This window comes from Macaca nemestrina, chromosome X (assembly GCF_043159975.1).
Source record: "Macaca nemestrina isolate mMacNem1 chromosome X, mMacNem.hap1, whole genome shotgun sequence".
In the NCBI taxonomy this organism is placed as follows: Eukaryota; Metazoa; Chordata; class Mammalia; order Primates; family Cercopithecidae; genus Macaca; species Macaca nemestrina.
In genome coordinates, this window is record NC_092145.1 from 79,025,213 (window position 1) to 79,048,243 (window position 23,031).

At 38.7% G+C, this 23,031-nt stretch overlaps 1 long non-coding RNA gene across 1 annotated transcript in view; it reads right to left on the reverse strand.

Moving 5' to 3' along the window:
* Window positions 1–318: 318 nt before the first annotated feature.
* The window catches only part of LOC105496932 (uncharacterized), a 74,280-nt gene continuing 51,567 nt past the window's right edge, over window positions 319–23,031 (reverse strand). Inside the window, exons 2-3 of the long non-coding RNA XR_011618116.1 lie at window positions 19,194–19,279; window positions 319–19,092 (exon numbers count right to left, since the gene is read on the reverse strand). This is a non-coding gene — a long non-coding RNA (uncharacterized lncRNA). The remainder of the gene's footprint in view (window positions 19,093–19,193; window positions 19,280–23,031) is intronic.

The following is a 23,031-nucleotide window of genomic DNA, read 5'->3' on the forward strand; positions in this document are numbered from 1 at the left end:
ACCACTCCTCTTCAACATAGTACTGGAAGTCCTAGCCAGAGTAATCAGACAAGAGCAATAAATAAAGGGCATCCAAATTGGTAAAGAGGAAGACAAACTGTCCGTCTGCTGATGATATGATTGTTTACCTGAAAACCCTAAGGACTCCTCCAGAAAGCTCCTAGAACTGACAAAATAATTCAGAAAAGTTTCCGGATACAAGATTAATGTACACAAATCAATAGTTCTTCCATACACCAACAGTGACCAAGTAGAGAAGCAAATCAAGAATTCAACCCGTTTTACAATAGCTGCAAAAAAAAAAAAAAAAAAAAAAAAAAAAAAAAAAAAAAAAAACCCTCAGGAATATACCTAACCAAGGAGTTGAAAGACCTCTATAAGGAAAACTACAAAATACTGCTGAAAGAAATCACAAACAACGCAAACAAATGGAAACACATCCCATGCCCATGGATGGGTAGAATCAATGTGAAAATGACCATACTGCCAAAAGCAATATACAAATTCAATGCAATCCCCATCAAAATAAAACCATCGTTCTTCACAGAGCTAGAAAAAACAATTCTGAAATTCATATGGAACCAGAAAATAGCCTGCATAGCCAAAGCAAGAATATGCAAAAAGAGCAAATCTGGAGGCGTCACACTACCTGGTTTCAAACTATAATATAAGGCCATAGTCACCAAAACAGTGTGGCACTGGTATAAAAATAGGCACATAGACCAATGGAACAGAATAGAGAACAAAGAAATAAACCCAAATACTTACAGCCAACTGATGTTTGACAAAGGAAACAAAAATATAAAGTGGGAAAAGGACACCCTTTTCAACTAATGGTGCTGGGATAATTGGCTAGCCACATGTAGGAGAATGAAACTGAATCCTCATCTCTCACCTTATAAAAAAATCAACTCAAGATGGATTAAGAACTTAAACCTAAGACCTGAAGCTATAAATATTTTAGAAGATAACATTGGAAAAACCTTTCTAGGCATTGGCTTAGGCAAGGATTTCATGACCAGGAATCCAAAGCAAATGCAATAAAAACAAAGATAAATAGTTGGGACCTAATTAAACTAAAGAGCCTTTGCACAGCAAAAGAAACAGTCAGCAGAATAAACAAACAGCCCACAAAGTGAGAGGAAATCTTCACAATCTATACCTCTGACAAAGGCCCAATATCCAGAATCTACAATGAAGTCAAACAAATCAGCAAGAAAAAAAAATCTCATCAAAAAGTGGGCTGAGGACATGAATAGATAATTCTCAAAAGAAGATATACTAATGGCCAAAAAACATAAAAAATGCTCAACATCACTAAAGATCAGGGAAAAGGAAATCAAAACCACAATGTGATACCACTTTACTCCTGCAAGAATGGCCATAATCAAAAAATAAAAAAACAGTAGATGTTGGCATTGATGTAGTGGTCAAGGTACACTTCTATACTGCTGGTTGGAATGTCAACTAGTACAGCCACTATGGAAAACAGTGTGGAGATTCCTTATAGAACAAAAAGTAGAACTACCATTTGATCCAGCAATCACACTACTGGGTATCTACCCAAAGGAAAATAAGTCATTATTTGAAAAAGATACTTGCACACCCATGTTTACAGCAGCACAATTCTCAATTGCAAAATCGTGGAAACAACCCAAATGCCCATCAATCAGCGAGTGGATAAATAAATTGTGGCATATATATATATATATATATATATATATATATATATATAGAGAGAGAGAGAGAGAGAGAGAGAGAGAGAGAGAGAGATCTACTACTCAGCCATAAATAGGAATGAATTAGCAGCATTTGCAGTGACCTGGATGAGATTAGAGACTATAGTTCTAAGTGAAGTAATTCAGGAATAAAAAACCAAACATTGCATGTTCTCATTGATACATGGGAGCTAAGCTATGAGGATGCAAAGGCATAAGAATGATACCATGGATTTTGGGGACTTGGGGGAAGGGTGGGAAAGGTATGAGGGATAAAGGACTACAAATATGGTACAGTGTATACTGCTCCGGTGACTGGTGCACCAAAATCTCACAAATCACCACTAGAGAACTTACTCATGTAACCAAACACCACCTGTACCCCAATAACTTATAAAAAGAATTTAAAAATAAAAATAAAATAAAATAAAACAAAAAAACAAAAACAAAAAAAGACAAAAGAAAAAGAAACAAAACAAAACAAACAGCCTAACACAGTCACGTAACAAACAGAACACCTGTTTGGAAAAAATGTAGAAATTTTATGAAATAGGCTTCAAGTTCTACCAAGGAAAAAAGGAATATAGTAATACACAGTGTTGTTTCTCCCACAATTATCCCCCATCATTCCCTTTCTTGTTAATGGCACCACTACCTTTTAGCATTGACTGTGAAACCACTCTCCCCACCTCACAATCCAGTAAGCAAATCATATAGATCATAAGTCTGTAATGTCTCACTGGCTAATACTTCCACATTATTATGTCTTACCTAGAATTTTAAAAAGCATTTCATCTACTTAGCACTTCTTACTCCCTCCAAGGCATCCTTTAAAATATATCATTCTCAAACTGACATTTTTAAACCACAGATCTAAGATATAATGTATCTTTCACTCTCTTACCCATAATCCTTTGACCAAGAGATAAACCGGAAAATATCTCTGCTGAGCATACATTGGCCACAGGTTCTGATTCCCACCTATTCTTTCAAGCACAAAACACAGCTCCACACCATTCATACTCCTTCCAGAATGACTATGACTTCCTCCCCTAAAAAGGGCCCCCAAGTCACAATGAACCCTCTGATTGGAAATTCTCACACTCCACTCAATTATCATGTGATTAATATGGCCTATCTTCTTTCCTACTATGACATCAGAGGTCATTTTCCTGAGCTTTAGTGCTTTTTGTGGCCTTTGCATAGATTCTTCCCTTGTGCCCCAGGTTCTGGCACTTAGAAGCTGGACATTTATTCCCGCAGTCTCTGAGTGATAAGAATGTAGGAGGCAGCAAATCCTGGATGAAAGGGGAAGCTGGATTAAGTACCACTAGATATAAATGCAGAGGAAAAAGCAGATCACTGACTGGGAGGAGCTTTTGGTCTTCCTAGATATGTGAACAATCACTCTTTTACAGACATAAGAATGAATATGATCTCTTTTCCTGGTACCTTACCCTCACTAAACTTTGTGGGGGGAAGTCTTCCTGTTGCAACATACACAGTTTTGGTCTTTTTACAGATATGTGAACAATTATTCTTTTACAAACATAAGAATGAATATGATCTCTTTTCCTGGCGCCTTACCCTCACTAAACTTGGTGGGGAGAAGTCCTCCCATTGCAACACACACAGAAGATGTAGTCTCCGTCCTACTCTCTTAGTCTGACATTGAGGGTCTGGCTTAGAAAGAATGACAGTTTTGCCCCCGAGACCTTGCATATGGAAGAGCTGTATATGGTAATTTAACTTTTTTCTCCACTCCCTCCAGCATCTGTGACAACAAACAAGAGGACAGATATATTAGACCACAAAGCTTCACAAATGAAAATGTTCATACATGTCTGCACATCTGACATCCAACACCCCTCATAATGCACCTGTCTTTGGGTCCTGCCACACAACCAGGCCTGATTATAAACCACAGCCTGACCAGCAACACCAACGGCAGAGGCATGAACCCCAATTATGCTGCCAGGGCTATGCCACTCTATACACCAGCTCCACCACTGGGGTTTGTATGGTATGGAAGCATGGAAGCTCCAACACCCAACTTAAAGATTCCTCAATTTCCTTCAATGCCCAGACTGAACATAAGCACTGTAGCCCCACCCAATCTTTATTTGAAATGGTTTCTGCACCTTGTCTTTTATACACAACCTTGAGCAGACCCAGCTGTTTCCTGAATACCACAATAGCCAGGATAAAGTCCTGAAACCTGACTCTGCATCTGTCTCAATTCAAAACAGGAAGATGTAACCAGGCCTGTAAGTAATTGGCTTCTGCCCCTGAGATATGGTTTGGATAGATTTACCACCTAAATCTCATGTTCAGTTGTAATCTCCAATGTTGGAGGTGGGAAGGTGATTAGATCATGGGGGTAGATTTCTCATAATGGTTTAGCACCATCACCTTGGTGCTGTTCTCATGATAGTGAGTCAGTTCTCATGAGATCTAGTTGTTTAAAAGTGTGTAGCACCTCCTTTGCCCTCTCTCTTTTGCTCCTGCTCCTGCCATGTAAGACCTGCCTGCTTCCCCTTCCCCTTCCACCATGATCCTAAGTTTCCTGAGTTTTCCTCAGAAGCCAAGCAGATGCCAGCACCAAGCTTCCTGTACAGCCTGCAGAACTATGAGCCAAGTAAACCTCTATTCTTTATAAATTACCCAGTCTTAGGTATTTCTTTATAGTAATGTGAGAACGGCCTAAGACATCCTGTCAATCTGCACCTGGGCAGTGCCTTCATAATTCAAGGTACAGTATAGCAATTCTGACACTGGAGGCTGTGTTGCCTAACAAATAATCATAAGAGCCAGAATTATTCAGGAAATATCTGAGACTGGCATTTATCTCTAAGAGAGAATGGAAAGAAGATTTCCAATAAATATTACAGTTAGTGGCAAGGAGTTTTTCCCTCTTTCTCCTCTACATCCTGGTTTATTCCCTCTGTTGATGCCTCCAGATCTACTCCCAATCACTGGACACAGTCACACACAAACACATAATGCACAGCAATCCACTTCTACACAATCTGACTGACGATATTTTCAATGTATGCTGTATTTTTCTGAACATAACCCCATCATACACAGAAAAGCTACTGAAAGTTGAGAAATTGTAAGTTGAGTCATCATAAGTCAGGGACATCTGTCTATTTTACCTTTACGATGCTTCTCATGGCAAATCAAGAAGTCTCCTAATTTCTCTTCCCAGTTCCACTTTCTGGTTTTCTCAAAAATCCATTCTCAACATTGTAAAGAAATGGCTCATCAATCCATCAACAACTGACTAGAAACTTGTAATGAATTCGCAAAGAGGTGCATGGAGGAATGAAATGGGTAGAGGTCTTGTTATACATATTTTAAATTAATCTTTACTGTTTAAACTATAGTTGTAACATGCAGTTGTAAGAAATAATTCAAAGATTACATAGAGATCTTGTGTACCCTTTATTCAGTTTCCCCCAATGGTAAAATTTTGCAAAACTACAGTACAATATCACAACCAGGATATTCACATTAATAGTGAGATGCAGAATATTCCATCCCCAGAGGGATACTGCCTGTTGCTCTTTTATAGCAATACTCACTTCCTTCCTGCTCCCACCCCTTCCTTAATCCCTGGCAAGAACTAATCTTTTCTCCATTTCCATAATTTTGTCATTTCAGGAATGTTATATAAATGGAATCACACATCATGTAATCTTCGGAATTGGCTCATTTCACCCAGCATAATTCTCTGAAGATTCCTCCAGGTTGCTGGTTGTTGTGTGTTCATTCCTTTTTAATCCATTGTATGGAATGGTTCAACAGTTTGAAGACGACGTGATCGTGGTGGATAAGCTACGCTGGATGTTGCTGGATTCAGTTGGCCAGCATTTTATTGAGGATTTTCACATCAGTGTTCATCAGGGATATTGGCCTGAGATTTTCTGCTTGTTGTTGTTGTGTCTCTGCCAGGTTTTGGTATCAGAATGATGCTGGCTTTATGAAATGAGCTAGGGAGGAGTCCCTCTTTTTCTATTGTTTGGAATAGTTTCAGAAGAAATGGTACCAGCTCCTCTTTGTATCTCTGGTAGAATTCGGCTGTGAATCCATCTGGTACTGTGCTTTTTTTGGCAGGTAGGCTATTAATTACTGCCTCAATTTCAGAATTTGTCATGGGTCTATTCAGGGATTCAACTTCTTCCTGGTTTAGTCTTGGCATGGTGTATGTGTCCAGGAATTTATCCATTTCTTCTAGATTTTCTAGTTTATTCACATAGAGGTGTTTATAATATTCTCTGATGGTAGTCTGTATTTCTGTGGGATCAGTGGTGATGTCCCCTTTATCATTTTTTTTATTGTGGCTATTTGATTCTTCTCTCTTTTCTTCTTTATTAGTCTGGCTAGTGGTCTATCTATTTTGTCGATCTTTTAGAAAAAATCAGGTCCTGGATTCATTGATTTTGGAAGGGTTTTTCGTGTCTCTATATTCTTCAGTTCTGCTCTGATTTTAGTTATTCCTTGTCTTCTGCTAACTTTTGAATTTGTTTGCTCTTGCTTCTCTAGTTATTTTAACTGTGATGTCAGGGTGTCAATTTTAGATCTTTCCCACTTTCACCTGTGGGGGGTTTAGTGTTGTAAATTGCCCCCTAAACACTGCTTTGGCTGTGTCCCAGAGATTCTGGTACGTTGTGTCTTTGTTCTCATTGATTTCAAAGAACTTATTTATTTCTGCCTTAATTTCACTATTTAGCCAGTAGTCATTCAGGAGCAGGTTGTTCAGTTTCCATGTAGTTATGCAGTTTTGAATGAGTTTCTTAATCCTGAATTCTAATTTGATTGCACTATGGTCTGGGAGACTGTTGGTCATGATTCTCTTCTTTTCCATTTGCTGAGGAGTGTTTTACTTCAAATTATGTGGTCAATTTTAGAAAAAGTGCAATGGGTGCTGAGAAGAATGTACGTTCTGTTGATTGGGGTGGAGAGTTCTGTAGATGTCTATTAGGTTGGCTTGGTCCAGAGCTGACATCTCCATATACACAATCAATATGCAAAAATTACAAGCATTCTTGTACACCAATAAAACACAGAGAGCCAAATCATGAGTGAACTCCCATTCACAACTGCTACAAAGAGAATAAAATACCTAGAAATACAACTTACAAGGGATGTAAAGGACCTCTTCAAGGAGAACTACAAACCACTGCCCAAGGAAGTGAGAGAGGACACAAACAAATGAAAAAACACTCAATGCTAACGGGTAGGAAGAAACAATATCGTGAAAATGGCCATACTGCCCAAAGTAATTTATAGATCCAATGCTATCCCCATCAAGATATCATTTGCTTTCTTCACAGAGTCAGAACAGAAACTACCTTAAATTTCATATGGAACCAAAAAACAGCCCGGATATTCAAGACAATCCTAAGCAAAAAGAACAAAGCTGGAGGCATCACACTACCTGACTTCAAACTATACTACAAAGCTACAGTAACCAAAAGAGCATGGTACTGCTACCAAAACAGATATACAGACCAATTAAACAGAACAGAGGCCTCAGAAATAATACCATACATCGACAACCATCTGATATTTGACAAACCTGACAAAAACAAGTAATGGGGAAAGGATTCCCTATTTAATAAATGGTGTTGGGAAAACTTGCTAGCCATATGCAGAAAACTGAAACTGGACCCCTTCCTTAAACTTTATACAAAAATTAACTCAAGTTGTATTAAAGACTTAAACATAAGACCTAAAACCATAAGAACCCTAGAAGAAAACTTAGGCAATACCATTCAGGATATAGGCATGGGCAAAGACTTCATGACTAAAACACCAAAAGCAATGGCAACAAAAGCCAAAATTGACAAATGGGATCTAATTAAACTAAAGAGCTTCTGCACAGCAAAAGAAACTATCATCAGAGTGAACAGGCAACCTACAGAATGGAAGAAAACTTTCACAATCTATCCATCTGACAAAGGGCTAACATTCAGAATCTACAAAGAACTTAAACAAGTTTACAAGAAAAAAACAACCCCACCAAAAAGTGGGCAAAGGATAGAAATAGACACTTCTCAAAACAAGACATTTATGTGGCCAAGAAACATATGAAAAAAAGCTCATCATCACTGATCATTAGAGAAATGCAAATCAAAACCACAATGAGATACCATCTCACACCAGTTAGAATGGTGATCATTAAAAAGTCAGAAAACAACAGATGCTGGAGAGGATGTGAAGAAACAGGAATGCTATTACACTGTTGGTGGGAGTGTAAATTACTTCAACCATTGTGGAATACAGTGTGGCGATTCCCCAAGGATCTAGAACTGGAAATACCATTTGACCCAGTAATCTCATTACTGGGTATATACCCAAAGGATTATAAATAATTCTACCAGTAAAGACTCATGGACACGTATGTTTATTGCAGCACTATTCAGTATAGCAAAGATTTGGAACCAACCCAAATGCCCACCAAGATAGACTGGATACAGAAAATGTGGCACATATACACCATGGAATACTATGCAGCCATAAAAAAGGATGAGTTCATGTCCTTTGCAGGGACATGGATGAAGCTGGAAACCATCATTCTCAGCAAACTAACACAGGAACAGAAAACCAAACACCACATGTTCTCAGCCATAAGTGGGAGTTGAACAATGAGAACACATTGATATAGGGAGGGAAACATCACACACTGGGGCCTGTCAGGGTTAAGGGGCTAGGTGAGGGTAGCATTAGGAGAAATACCTAATGTAGATGACGGGCAGCAAACCACCATGGCACGTGTGTACCTGTGTAACAAACCTGTACCTTCTGCCCATGTATCCTAGAACTTAAAGTATAATAATAATTTAAAAACAACCTTTATAAGGTCTAATTGTTCAATTTTTTCCATTTACAAATTGTGCTATTGATGTCAATGCTTTCAAGATTTTTTCTCTGTCTTTCGTTTTCAGAAGTTTGACTATGATGTATCTTGGTTTGTATTTTTTTGTTGTTTTGTCCTGTCTGGGGTTCACTCAGCTTCTTGAATCTCTAGGTTTATGTCTCTTGCCAAATTTGGAAAATTTCTCACTATTTATTTGAATACGTTTTCAGTCCTACCTTCTTTCTTCTTTCCTAGAAAAGACAGGAATATTACATAATATTCCTGATGACAAAAATATTAGATCTCTTGCCACATCTCTACTGGTCTCTGAGGCTCTGTTCATTTTTTTAGTCCATTTTCTCAGCCTTTTTCAAATTGGTTAACTTATATTTTTCTATCTTCTAGTTCACCGAGTCTTTCCTTTGTCTGTTCTATTCTGTTATGGAGTCCATCCACTGAGCTTTTAATTAGGGTTATTATACCTTTCAATTCTAAAATTTGCATTTGTTTCTTCTTTATATTTTGTATGTATTTGCTGAGACTATTTTTATGTGTCTCGAGAGTATAATTGCTTATTTACACATTTTTATCAAGTCAAAAACAACAGACGCTGGTGAGGTTTCAAGGAAAAAGGAATGTTGTTAAGTTGTTAGTGGGAGTGAAAACTAGTTCATCCATTGTGGAAAAAAGTGTGGCAATTCCTCAAAGACATAAAGGCAGAGATGTCATTTGACCCAGCAATCCCATTACTGGGTATATGGCCAAAGAAATATAAATCATTCTATTATAAAGACGCATGCACACATACGTTCATTGTAGCACTATTCACAATAGCAAAGACATGGAATCAACCTAAATGCCTATCAATGATAGACTAGATAATGAAAATGTGGCACGTATACACCATGGAATACTACACAGCCATAAAAGGGAATTAGATCATGTCTTTTGCAGGGACATGAATGAAGCTGGAAGTCACTTTCCCCAGCAAACCAATGCAGGAACAGAAAACCAAGTACTGCATGTTCTCACCTATAAAAAAAGTGCAAGCAAAATTATAAGAACACGTGGACAAATTACGGGTGGAAGGACAACACACACTGGGGTCTGTTGGAGGGCAGAGCGTGGGAGGAAGGAGAGGATCAGGAAGACTAGCTAGTAGATGCTGGGCTTAATACCTGAGTGGCGGGATGATCTGTGCAGCAAACCACAATGGCACATGTTTACCTATGTAACAAATTTGCACTTCCTGCACCTGTAGCCTTGAACTTAAAATAAAAGTTGGAAATTTTAAAAAATAATAAAAAAAACCATTTTTATCATGTCTGTTTTAAAATTTTTGTCAGATAATTCTAAAAGCTCTCATTTCAGTGTTGGCAAGTATTGATTGCCTTTTCTTCATTCAGTTTGAGATCTTCCTGGTTCTTGGTATGATGAGTGATTACCAGTTAAAACCTGCACCTTCTGGATATTATGTTATGAGGCTCTGAATCTTATTCAAATATTCAACTTTAGCTGGGTTCCTCTGACACCACACCAGCATAAGAAAGGGGAGTGGCAGCAGCTTGTTATTTTCTGGTGTGGGTAAAAGCCCAGGTTCTCCACTTGGCCTCTATTGATATCTGATGGGAGTGAATGGAAGTTACAGCTCCTTACTCGCCTCCCCTGATACCTCCCAGGTTGGGAGACATACTTGTGCCTTGTTACTGTTACTAAACTTAATATCTATTAACACCTAGTAGGAGAATGGCTCATTAGCAATGGGCTATGGTGAAAAGCCCTGAACCTCCATTTGTCCTCTGACACCACCCTAGAAGGGAGAAGGAAGGGAAGGGGTGCCTCATTACTGCCTGCCAGCTGGCAGTGCCAGTCCAGGCTCCCCACATGGTCTACATTAACAATGTGGAGTGAAGACTTTGTTACCTCATAACAGGGACTAAAGTCTCAGCTCCCCACTTGGTCTTCTCTAACACCATTCTGGCAGGGAGGAAGAGGGATGCCTCATTATGACAGGGTGCAGGTGTAAGTCCAGGCTCTACACACAGTGTCCACTGACACTGTGGTGGTGTGGAAGCAGATGTTACTGAATATTGCCTGGCCAGAATGAAAGTCCAATCTTCCTACTTGACCTTATCAGATACCACCCTGGCAGAGAAACGTATATGCCTTTTCACAGCATTCTGAGGTTGGAAGTACAGGCTCCCCACTTGGTCTTTTGTGACATTGATGGGTGGGGCCACAGTTTTGTCTGTGGGGTTTGTCTGGAGTAAAATGGTTATTGTCTAAAAGTTTCTGTCTTGCTAGCCTGTCCCTTCCCTGGTGACTTTGGCTAATGAGAGCAGAATTTTTGTAGGGCTTTATTTGGTCTGCAGGCATTGGCATATCCAGGTTGCCAGTTTCTTCAGCTCCACGTCCTGGATATTTGAGGCAAAAAAGAAACCCAGCAAACTACCTACCATTTTTTCTTTGGATCCCAAGATCCCTAGCTGCTATGCCTTCTTCTTGCTACCTTTCAGAATCTTATATTTGTTTTATATATAATATCTAGGGTTTTAGTTGTTGCTGTTGTTATGGGTTTTAGTTGTCGTTGTTACTGTTGTCGTTGCTGCTGCTGCTGTTGCTCTACTTAACAAGAAGAATAAAGTATGTCTGCTCCATCTTCCCAGAAGCAAAAGTCTTTTACATACATATCTAACCCTGTGAACACTCCTCATATGTGTGACTATCTGCCTTTTCCCCTCAAAAAAAAGTCCTAAAAATCTTAGGATATCACCTCCAACTTGAAATTATATTCACTTACATTTTTGTTATTCAAATTTGTGCTGAAATTTGAGCATTTCTATCACCTCCAGGTTGCAAATTAGTTTACTAATCCCTATGTTCTCACTGAAGCCTCTATTTTGGTGAGTAAAACTGTCACCCTCTTCCTTTAATTACGGTCACCTGGATATGTTGGCACCTGCTTCACACTGAACTTTAGAGCCCTGGAAGTTGGGTATTTTCCCTCTTTCTCCCACTCCTCCTTCTCCAGATGTGGGCCTCCCTCTGTTAATGGCCCAAGATCATAATCAAAAACTAAATCTTACCTCTTCCTGAAGCACCTCACAAACTACGAACAGTCAGGTCCCAGAAATGACACCATAGTTAATACCCTCCAACAACACCAACACAGTCTCACCTAGGTTCCCTGCCTCATTCTATTCCACCCTCCAATCTATCTAGGTAGAACGCTTAGCCAATGAGCTCATCATCCTTCCACTGTCCTGACCAGGGTAAGAGTCAGTTAGACATCAATGTCAGTCAGTTAAATCAGTTAGTCAAGATGTCAGTTAGACATAAATAAGTTATGATTAACAAATGCAAGCTCATCCACCTAAAGGAACATTCTATATGTATATGAGTGAACTATAGCACAACTTCCAGCATACCTGGTACTTCAGTCTCCTGGCTGAAGCTATGCCTGGCTACTTCATTAATATAGGCCCTACACTTGTAAGGACCACACCTTTCTTCATGCTGTCAATTCCATCTGTAAGCAGTTTCCTCAACACAGCCCATAGAGCTCTGCAAAGACATAACACACAGCCTTAGAATATTCACTTTATGGTAATTTGTGTTAAGTGCCATTATACCCTCTAGTGGAATAATTGAGTATAAAAATAAGATTATTTCAGACATTGGTAAAGTCATGAGAAGAAAATAACACAGGGAAGAATGATACAGAGTTATAGAGGGTGCGGGAGGGACCAGTTGAGGGGAATTTACTTCAAGAAAAAAGTTCAGAGAGAATCTCTCTGACAAATAAAAATCAGGAGGTAGAAGCAATAGCTAAGAGAAGATCTTTGGGAGGAACTTTCAGGGAAGAGTGAAGAGCAAATGAAAGACTTGGGTACAGAGGCTTTCTTATGAATAAGTGGGTATACTCACAGGGGAGTGTAACAAGTGGCCCTAGTGCTGTGACCTGAAGCAGCACTATGGTTGAGAAGGCTCGTTCACATAGACATTACTGTACCAGGCAAGGCTACTGAATTCTTTGTCCCTAATCCAGGCAGGGGACAGTCTATATTAACTCTATCTCTAAAATAAGAGTCTAGTTTCCCTGATGACTGATTCACAGTCTTCATTCAACCCCCTACACTGCTGTCCCAGTTATTTTTTTCAATCACAAATCAACATCATTCAGCATTGTACCACAAACATACTTAAAAATTTTTAATCCCATTAACCACAGAATATACGGAAATCTCTGATGAACATTTGACTTTTTCCAGAAAATAAAACAGCATTATCCTACTTGCTAGTTCCCGACATATCCCTCACACATTTTACTACTTGGCTATTGGCTCTTCTCAGAAAGATCCTGTACCTGGAAAAAACTTCTTCCCATATTTCACATGAATTCTTCAGTCCATGCTGAAATCCTTTCCCCTGGATGAGGCATTCAGAGACACCATGAAGTTGAACTTTACATTATTCCAGACTTATTATTATTTTTCCTTTTTTATGAGCAGATAAAACTTTTAGTTTTTATAAGTAACAGTAAATGAATAATATTACCCAGGAATACTCCCTTGGAAGGAGTTCAAAAACATAACATCTTACAATTTTAATTTAGAGCTTATCTTATAAACATTATCAGACCCTAGCTAGGCCTATAAAAACATTTGAATGAATGGTTTTACAAGGTAAATTTTTTAAAAAAATTATAAGAGTGACCATAATAAAAGTAAGAAACTTCACTTACCTTTTTTCATCTTAAATACTTACCATTTTTTCTTTCTCTCTAACTGTAACTTGGTACCCTTTGACCAATATCTCCCCATTTACCCTACCCCCACCCTCTGAGAACCACCATTCAACTTTCTGCTTCTATGAGTTCAATTATTTTAGATTGAACATATAAATGAGAACATGCAGTATTTGTCTTTCTGTGCCCAGCTTATTTCACTTAGCATAATGTCTTCCAGGTTCATCTATGTTGTGGCAAATGGTAGAATTTCCTTCTTTTTTAAGGCTAAATATCAATAATCATTTTTTCTGAAGCACTGATCTGACTTTTACTTCATTCCTAGGCCCAAACCTATTTGCTTCCTCTAAAGTACCTACAAAATCAGCTTGGAATCCCCTGAGCTGAGCATATTAGGACCAACAGGTTCTAGCTCCCATCCACTTTTCAAAAGCAAAACCTTTCCTAAAACACTTCATGATCCATCCATTGTGGACTATTTGTTGTGTCCCTAAAAAAAGCCCTATACATTCTCAGATTAGCTCCTTCAACCTGATCTATTTGTCCCCCATTATTATATCATTCAAAGCTGTGCTCACATCTTACCACTGACATAAGAAATTTGTGACTTCCCTAAGCTGAAATTTTTATCACTCCCATTTCTGTCACTGAAGGCAGTATCTCTCATAAGGTTCTCATCATTAGCATTATTATATGATAGTCAGTTATATGCATATGGATTTTGAGACAACACACAGCAGGGACTGCATTATTTTCTCAACTGGGCACCCTACAGATACATACAAATACTGCAACATACAAACTGGAAATTCAAAGCACATCTACTTTTACTTTACAGAGAGAAAACCGGAAATCAGAGATGTTAAAGAATTTGTTCAAGGACACACAATTGTTTAGTGGTAGAAAGCAGACCAGGATCCAGGTCATCAGGCTCCAAGTCCAGCAGTCTTTCCTTTTTATGTGTGCACTGTTCATTATACCAGAGACATGGGATTCAAATAATATGAATGCAAAGACGGGGAGAAAGGAGAAAACGACCTTTAGACTCATCTGTTTCCTTGGGACCTTGGTCTCACATGCAAATAAGGGGAGACAAGGAGAAGGCACACCCCTCCTACTACCTCTGGCAGCCAATTCAGGGCCTTTCTTTTAGTCCATTATTGTAGCCTTTGTGAATCAATTTCCAGGCCACCAGTTCCCCCTTCCCCCAACTCATCCAGTCTTTCCCTGGTTTTCTCAATGATTTTTCCATACAGGAAACAAACATAAGGAAAAATTTCAAAGGAACTTCCCATGTACTAAAGAATATACTAAACTTATCTTTGATAAATGTTCAAAACTTTTCAGGAAATAGAACATCACCACTGGTACTTCCCTAACACATCCAGCATCCTAACATTTCTGACATCTGGCTAATGGCTCTTCTCTAACCAGAGTCTGTGCTAGAAAGACCTTACCCCAGTCTTTCAGTATAAGCTCAAATCTTATACATTTCACATAATTAATATCTCTTATATCAATTAAACTTCCTACTAACTTGGTTCCCCACTATCTATCTGACTTAAATCTGTAGAAAATAATTCCCAGGCTTTACATACCATTTCCTTCACTCTTGACAAGCATTACAAAATCCATATATTTTCTTTAACTTGCAGAATTTTTGTGTTTCTATGACCTTTGCATCAGCCAAATCACACAGCCAAGAACACAATCTCTCACCTCTGCTTGCCCGTGCAATGACTCTTCATGCTTTAGGTTTCAGATTGGATGTTATTTCCTTCTAGAAGCTGATACGGAAACATAAGTCCAGATCAGGTGGCCCTCTCATGAGTTTCCAGTGAACCCAGTGCAAATATTCCATTTTTATTGTATATCAGACCACACCGTGCTGTACTTTCCAACTTCCTGTGGTGCCAGCATTTTTAGTGTCTAGCATAGTGGTTGGATGGAGTAGGTTGGCTCTTACAGAGTAAATGAATAAATGAAAAAACTAATAAATGCGAGGGATATAGGTATGTCTGTAGACCACAATATACCTCCACACCCCCTTCACTCCTATCTCTTCCAATTATTGGCAGATTCACCCAGATCAAACCCTTCCATACCCATGACCTCACATTTCATCTGCATTAAGTCCATAATACATGAGACTATCTTCTCCAACTTATTTTTAAAATGTGTTGTCTGAGACTTCTCTGTCAGCAGCATGGCATCCCTTTATTGTCCATATTCCACATAACTTACAGCATACAATACTCAAGGACCTGGGAGCATGACATAAGGATGGGTGTGGGGGTGAGGGTGCTGATCTAGGAAACAGTGGTGGACCACTGAGGCTTGAACACTAATAAGGCAGCAAGCCTCAGCAGAACTTCTAGATCATGTATCATCCTTGGGACCTTGTTTTATGAACTCTAGCTTACCTCAATAGTGTGTTGTGCTTTTGGTATAGAAGCTTGAAGAAGGTGGAGAAATTTGGAAACAGTTCTCATGGGAAATGGATAAGAGAACTCATCAGAAAAATGGAGGATGAATAGGCTAGGCTGGAGACCTTACCTTTCCCACAGTGGGGAAAATGACAAAAGCTAAAAAGAGATGTAAAGGGAGTTTTCCCAGGTCACACACACCTTAGTGGTCTGATCAGGAGTAGAATCAGGAATAGAGCCATGATGCTGTAACTGGAGTCTTGGTTCATTTCACGTTGCTTCTTCACAGGAAAAAGTACCCAGCTGACTGTGGGCCAATGTGTGGGTTATGAAGGTGAAAGGACTACATAATTATAATTAAAGTCTTATTAGAGAATATGGATAACTTGTTGAAAAAGACCAGTAAGACAAGAATGTTTTGAGCTTAAAAGATCCCCAACTTGTCTTTACTTACTTTCTTATGTACATTTGGAAAATCAAAAGCCACCAATCCTAACTTAATATATGTGGACTAGGATATTTAGAGTGAAAAAATAATAATAACACATCTTGACTATTTCCACCTCACTCAACTAGCTAGGCCTTAATGTATACACCAATCATACTCATGGTGCAAACCAGGAGAAGAAAAGTACCTCCTGGGATCATGAATTGCAGCACAGCAATTGACCAAGTCTCTGCATGTTTATAAGTAAAGGAAAATGCACAAAGGTCTCTTTTGTTCAATGGTGTTTCTGGTTATCATAAAGAAAGATCAGTGAAACGATCAGAAATACGTCAGCTTTTGGACGCATTACAGAGCTCTCATGCTTCATAGTCCCTGGATTCTAGCTCTTGAATTCTAATCAATGGTGGTATGAGGAGGCCAAATTCGAACAGTAACATATCAGTGAAAGATGCCTGAAATGCCAGGCAAAGTACTGTGTTGGAGAAATGTACAAGGAAAAGCAGGTACCTGTCTTGGAAGAGCAATCATCCTAGTCTGAGAAACCAATCATTTATGGATAAATACAAAAAACAACAATAGGGGGGAAAATCCAGCTTGACTTTGGTTCAGTGGACTCGACCCTGAGAAAGTCCTCCTTTCTTTAGTCTTATTTTACAAGAATTTGTAGATATTTTAAATATTTGCATATGAAGGAAATTTGACTGTGAAAAATAAGGAAATTTGAAAAATACCCAGTTCCAGAATGAAACACATGATGAGGTGACCTTTGTTTTAAATATTCAATGGTGTCTTGATGCCAACATACTCCTCTAATGAATCTGAAGTCCACTTCTGATTGAGTATGGTAAGCACCTTCTTTGCTCACATGGTCTTTGGCTTTCTCTATTTGAAGACCTACCCCACCTTATTGTGAACTGCAGAGACAGTATGGCCTAACTATAGAGATCCTGGCCAGAAGTCCTAGAGGAGGTTTTTGGAATATGCCTTAAGGTGTAGCAGGAGAGAGAGTGGCCCTTGAAAACAAATCTTGGGGTAAAAGCAAGGTGGGTTTCTTCCCACTTTCACCTCTTCTGCTCACCTTCATCCTCTCCACTCCAGTTTCTACTACTCTAGGAAACATATTCCACCTGTCAGTCTCTGAGGCCGAATACTAGCCATTACACCCACCCGACTTTTACCCAGTTCTACACTTTTGACCTCTAGAAGGCCACTCCACTCAGTCAACTCTTTACTTACATGTCCCATATCCTGGTGTGGGCCCTGATTGTATCTCACCTGAACTGCTAGGAGAGCCTCCCAAATGACATTCACATCAGCAATCTCTCTCCTCTGAATTCATCAGCAAGGTTTTATCATTCCCAGAGTAATCTGTCTAGTGCAATATAAACTCTATTTCATTCCATTGTCCCAACTATCATTCATTCACTTGTAACATACATATAATGTATATACATATATATACATACACACATATATGTGTGTATATATACATATATATATAGTATATATACATATATATGCACATATATATATATATATATGGGTGTGTGTGTGTATATATATATATATATTTAGTGTCTACTATGAGCCAGGCCTCTTCTGAGCATTTGAGAAAACCAATACTTGTTTAACTTCTCCTCCAACAGGAACCTTCAGGTTCAGCCCTAGGGAAAATTTCTGCAGAGAAAACCCCTCAATTAAACAGACAGGGACATCAGGAGAGGGAGAGGGTCTGAACCCTGCTTGTTTCTAGCCCAGAAGACACCTCAAGAGCATATGTTTCACCTACAACTGACTCTTGAAGCTCTAGCATCCATCTTCAATAGTATCTACAAAAAGTGTATCAAAACTTTACCTAGTCACCTACCATTTCTCTGTATAGAAACATAACTAACTACCATACACTGTTCTAAGATATTTATATATGTTAACTCATTTAATCATAACAAATTACCATTTTATCCCCATTTTATGGATGATTCTAAATCATATAAATATCACAGCTGGTAAGTAGTGACACTTGGATTCAAACCCAGGAAGTCTAGCTCCAAGGCTTGCTTGCCCAGTGATCCAAGAATCAAACTCAAGCCTCTAACATGAAGTTATCTTCCCTTATATTCAAATTATGGTCACTTCTCACCTCATCCTAAAGTCTCCACAGATGTCATGGGTTAGAATTAAATCCTCTCTCACTGAATAAGCTCTTTTCTTCATCCTCTCCCTCTTCTTTACTCTCCCATTATTGTGAACTCATGATATCTCTGTATTCTCCCACAGGAACACTGGGAACTAGAAAAGATGTGTTCATGGATTTGAAGGTATTTCCAATGGATTTCAGGTATCTCAGAGCTCATCTGGCTCTACCCCCTTGACAAAGGTGAGAAAACCAGACATCGGACATATTAAGCAATATTCCCCATGACATTAAGATACATTCCCCATGACATTAAGATGGTAAGCTTCAACTCCTGTCTAGAAGAAGCTTTTCACAACTCCTGTTCTAGAATTCTTTCTAGTTTACATGTTGGTTCTAGATTACCCCAATGAATACAACGTACCTACAGTCAACAATACTGTATTGTAGACTTAAAAATGTATTACAACTATAGATCACATGTAAAAATAACATAAAATTAATAAAGTAAAAAAATGTCCATTAGTGATGGGGTTACCAGATTGAGAGGACTTAGATTCAGAAAAGAGGGAGAAGAAAGAAGGAAATAGTGAAAACAGGAAAAAAAAAAAAAAAGAAGTGGGGAGGGCAATCCCACTTGCTACTCACGTGTGTCCTAGAACTGTTACCTCTTTAGGAAATTTCCACGCAGGGACGGGAGCCATCAGCCTTTTGAGTAACAAGATGATAAAATCTGTGCATGAACACATTCAATCTGCAAGAAACATATTGACACAATTGTAACTAGTCATTATTTATTTAATTGTTCCATGCCAAAATAATTAGAGACTGAAAGCAGAACAAAAGTAGACCTACCTCATTATACTCTTTTCATTTACACTTTGAATTTAATCCCCATGATGTGTAGCTCGTGGCTGCCTGCCATTCCTGGCTCCTTGAGGCTAGTGACAAAAGATAGGCCAGTCTATAACTTGAAAGGGCATAATGGAGGACTGTGCACTGAATTGACACACTCAGTGTGTGTTCAAGGTTGGGATTAAAGACTTTTGGTTGAGAATTACAGCTATCCCCTGGAAAAGTAAGGGCAGCCCTGGGGACTAAGACATCTAGGCTTCTACATGATAGGGGTGGTGCTTTGCACAACCGGGACTGGATCTTGACTTGGCATATTCTTGTGCTTTCACATCCTAACAAGGCTTCAACCGGAAGGCAGCTACCCTGGCCTTGGAGGATAGGCAAAGGATGACAAAGAGGGGCAGTTCATAAATTCAGTAGTTCCTGCCCCAGACCACCCATGAAAAGTAACCCTCAAAACTCATTAAGGTGTTATTCTTAGTCCATGGCATTGTAGATATGGCAAAGCTGGAGGCAGTTTCTTGAAAGAAGATACTATTTTTATATCTGACATTTATATGAATTAGCCTCATAAGGAAAAAAAAAAAAAAAAAAAAGACACCAGGTCCACCCTCCACAGCCTCTCCTAATAAGCAGACTTTACCAGTGTATTTCTGGTGAAAGTGTACCTGGTCATCTATATCAATTTTGGCAAAGAAGGAAAAACTGTCTCAGCAATGTGATCTTTGCAATTGTGTTTCTTTAGCCCTCCTCAAGAAATCTTGTCTATCAGATTGTGATGCTGCCATATAGACACTAGGGGCACTGTTGCCTAAGAAATACAGGTCCTGGAAGACCAGCCCTAGGGAAAATTTCTGCAGAGAAAACTTTCTGCAGAAAGAAACGTAGCAGTCATTTCAAACAGAAATAACAGAAATGGGAGGGTATTTCTTCTATTTTTTGGTACTATGTTCCTCCCTCTGCCCTCTCATTTTCTCAGAATTGGAAATCCTCCCTTCTCAACATACACATGCATACACACACACACACACACACACACACACACACTTCAGTCAAATCCTGGAAAACCTATCTTCACTGGCACCTCTAGATGCTAATCCCTTTTATCTACTTGCTCTCAGTGCTCGCTAATTCTTTTTTACCCTGTTTTGATTTCTCTGGTCCCTGAATCTAGATTTCTTCTTCTCAGTGCTTCCAAATGTCTCTATCTAAAATGCAAATTTAATCTCTTAGCATTTCCCTGCACAGAACCCTCCAATAATACAGGATGCTCCATCTCATACACCAAGGGCTAGCAAAATACTTCTGCAAAGGGCCAAATAGTAGGTATCTTAGCCTCTGTGGGCCATATGGTCTCTATTGCAACTGCTCTGTTCTGCTGTCATCACACAGAAACAGCCACAGACAATACATAAGTGAATGGACATGCTGTGTTCCAATAAAATTTTATTTATAAAAACTGGTAATGGGCTAGATTTGACGAGCTGTCTGTAGTTTTCTTGACTTACTTTAACATGCATAGCCTCCCTTCAGCGAAACTTGCTCCCTCTTCCTGGTTTTTGACATTTGTCTAGCACGAAGACAAGACATCCTCATTCCACATACCCATGAACTAACTCATATAGAAAGCCTGTTCTGTTTATCCTAGCAGTCCATCAGCCCCACTCACTTTCTGACTCTGAAATATGCAAGCATAGAGTTTCATATCAGGATAAACTAGTAGGAAGACTCGCCAAGCGCCACCTAAAATACTTACAATAGAGGCAGGGATGTGAGGACTACTAAGAAGAGATTTCCTACCAAGTGACTGTGAGGGGAGTGTTAATGAGACAGGAGTATTTAATCATAGGCAAAATAACAATAATAGTAGGTAACACAGAAAGAAGAAATGATTGAAGGGAAGTAGTCAAGGCAGAGAAAGCTACTAGTAGTTTTTCTCTTTCTACTCACCTTCTTTCAAGGATCTTTGGCTTCTTATGAGGTGTCACAGCATAATATTCAAGAGCCTTGGCACCGAAGTCAGGCTACCTAAGTTTTCAATATTGGTTCAATCACCTACTTTCTATATGAATCTTGGACAAGTCTGTGTCTTAGTTACTACATCTCCAAACAGAATAATGGTATAATCTCTGAGAGTTTTTAACATTATTAAACAAACAGTGCACAGAAAGCACTTAAAACAGGGCCTAGCACATGGTAAGCAGGCAGTAAGTGTCGGCTATTATTACTGTGAGAATCTGGGGACAGAGCCAGCACTCACAGAACAGTTAGGTGGTGATGAGTCTGCAGACTTTGGCATGGCTAGTGGTGTCCCAGGGTCTGCATTCCAGAACTTCCATTCTGACACAAGACAGAGTGTTGCCTACCAAATGTATACTCAAAGTCCCGCTGTTCTAGAATTTTATAAAGTTGGGCTCTTAGCCACAACACAGGAAGGAAGGAGCCTTTGAAATAAAGAACTTACTAACAAAGCATTTTTTTCCTGCCAATCAAATCAGTGATGATTTATCATAACGTGTAACAAATCTAGACCTCACCAAACCTTTTCTCTTCTTGCTCTCCTTTTCCTACTTTTAGATGTTTATTATCTCTCATACAGCATATCTCCAGTTTTCTGTTTCACTTCTTTCCATCTATTGTCCACTTTTCTCAAAGTGATATTTGTATAAATCAGATCCCAATAGACTTTTCGCTGCTCAACTTAAATGTTCATTTCCTCACCACTACTTTATGAATAAATCCCCAACTCCTCTGCTGAATACTTAAGGTTCACTGTATTAGCTCCATTCCACTATTTTGAGTGGTTTGCATCCATACTTAATTAACTACATGGTCAGTATTTTTATATTAAATTTATTTTAAATTCAGTTTTTATAATAAAGCAAAATGATATTTTTGGTCTACAGTTCCATGAATTTTTACACAGGCATAGTTTCGTATAACACTATCATAATCATGATAAAGAACAGCTACAGTATCCAGAATACTCCCTCATGCTATTACTTTGTAGTCACATCCTATCACCACCCTTAACTCCTGAGACCCACTAATATGCTTTTGACACTTTAATTTTGTCTTTTTGAGAATGATTTATAAATGGAATAGTATTCTATGCAACATTTTGAGACTGGCATTTAGTATAATGCCTTTGAGAATTGTCCAACTTGTATCTATGTATAGCATTCCTATTTGATTCTGAATAAGATTCCATGGTATAAATGTACTGTAATTTGTTTATTCATTTACTGGTTAAAGGCATATGGATTTTTCCTACTTTTTAGCTGTTATGAATAAAGCCACTATAACATTTGTGGACAAAGTTTTGTGTGGATATATGTTTTCTTTTTTTTTTCTTGGTTAGAAAAAATAATGTTTTTATTTGGAGAATATATAAAACAAAACCCAAGAACAAATACAATTAAACCTAAAAGGGAAACATTTAATTCTACTGCTTCCTATTTCTCCAGATCCATGTTAGCTATACATGTCACCTGTTACATTTTTAATGTCCTTTCACTAACATTTCTGGTAGGCTTAAATTGGAAGGGAGAGTAGAATTACTCTGTGAAAATCTGGAGGCATGTATTACAGCTACAGGATGGGACAATGAGTTTCTGAGCAGCTCTACAGAGCTTAGCCATGTCCCACTGCAAAGGAGACTGGCAAACAAAGAAAGGAAAGGCATCAGATGCAGATGATGGGAGCCAAGGCAGGATGGCACTGAGAAGAAAAAGAGAGTGAAAAATGAAAGGAAGGTAACAGTGAGGCAGGTATGCTGGGAAGTTATAGAAAGAGCTCTATCAATAAAGCCTGTGCCTCAAAATGGCCAAACTTTTGG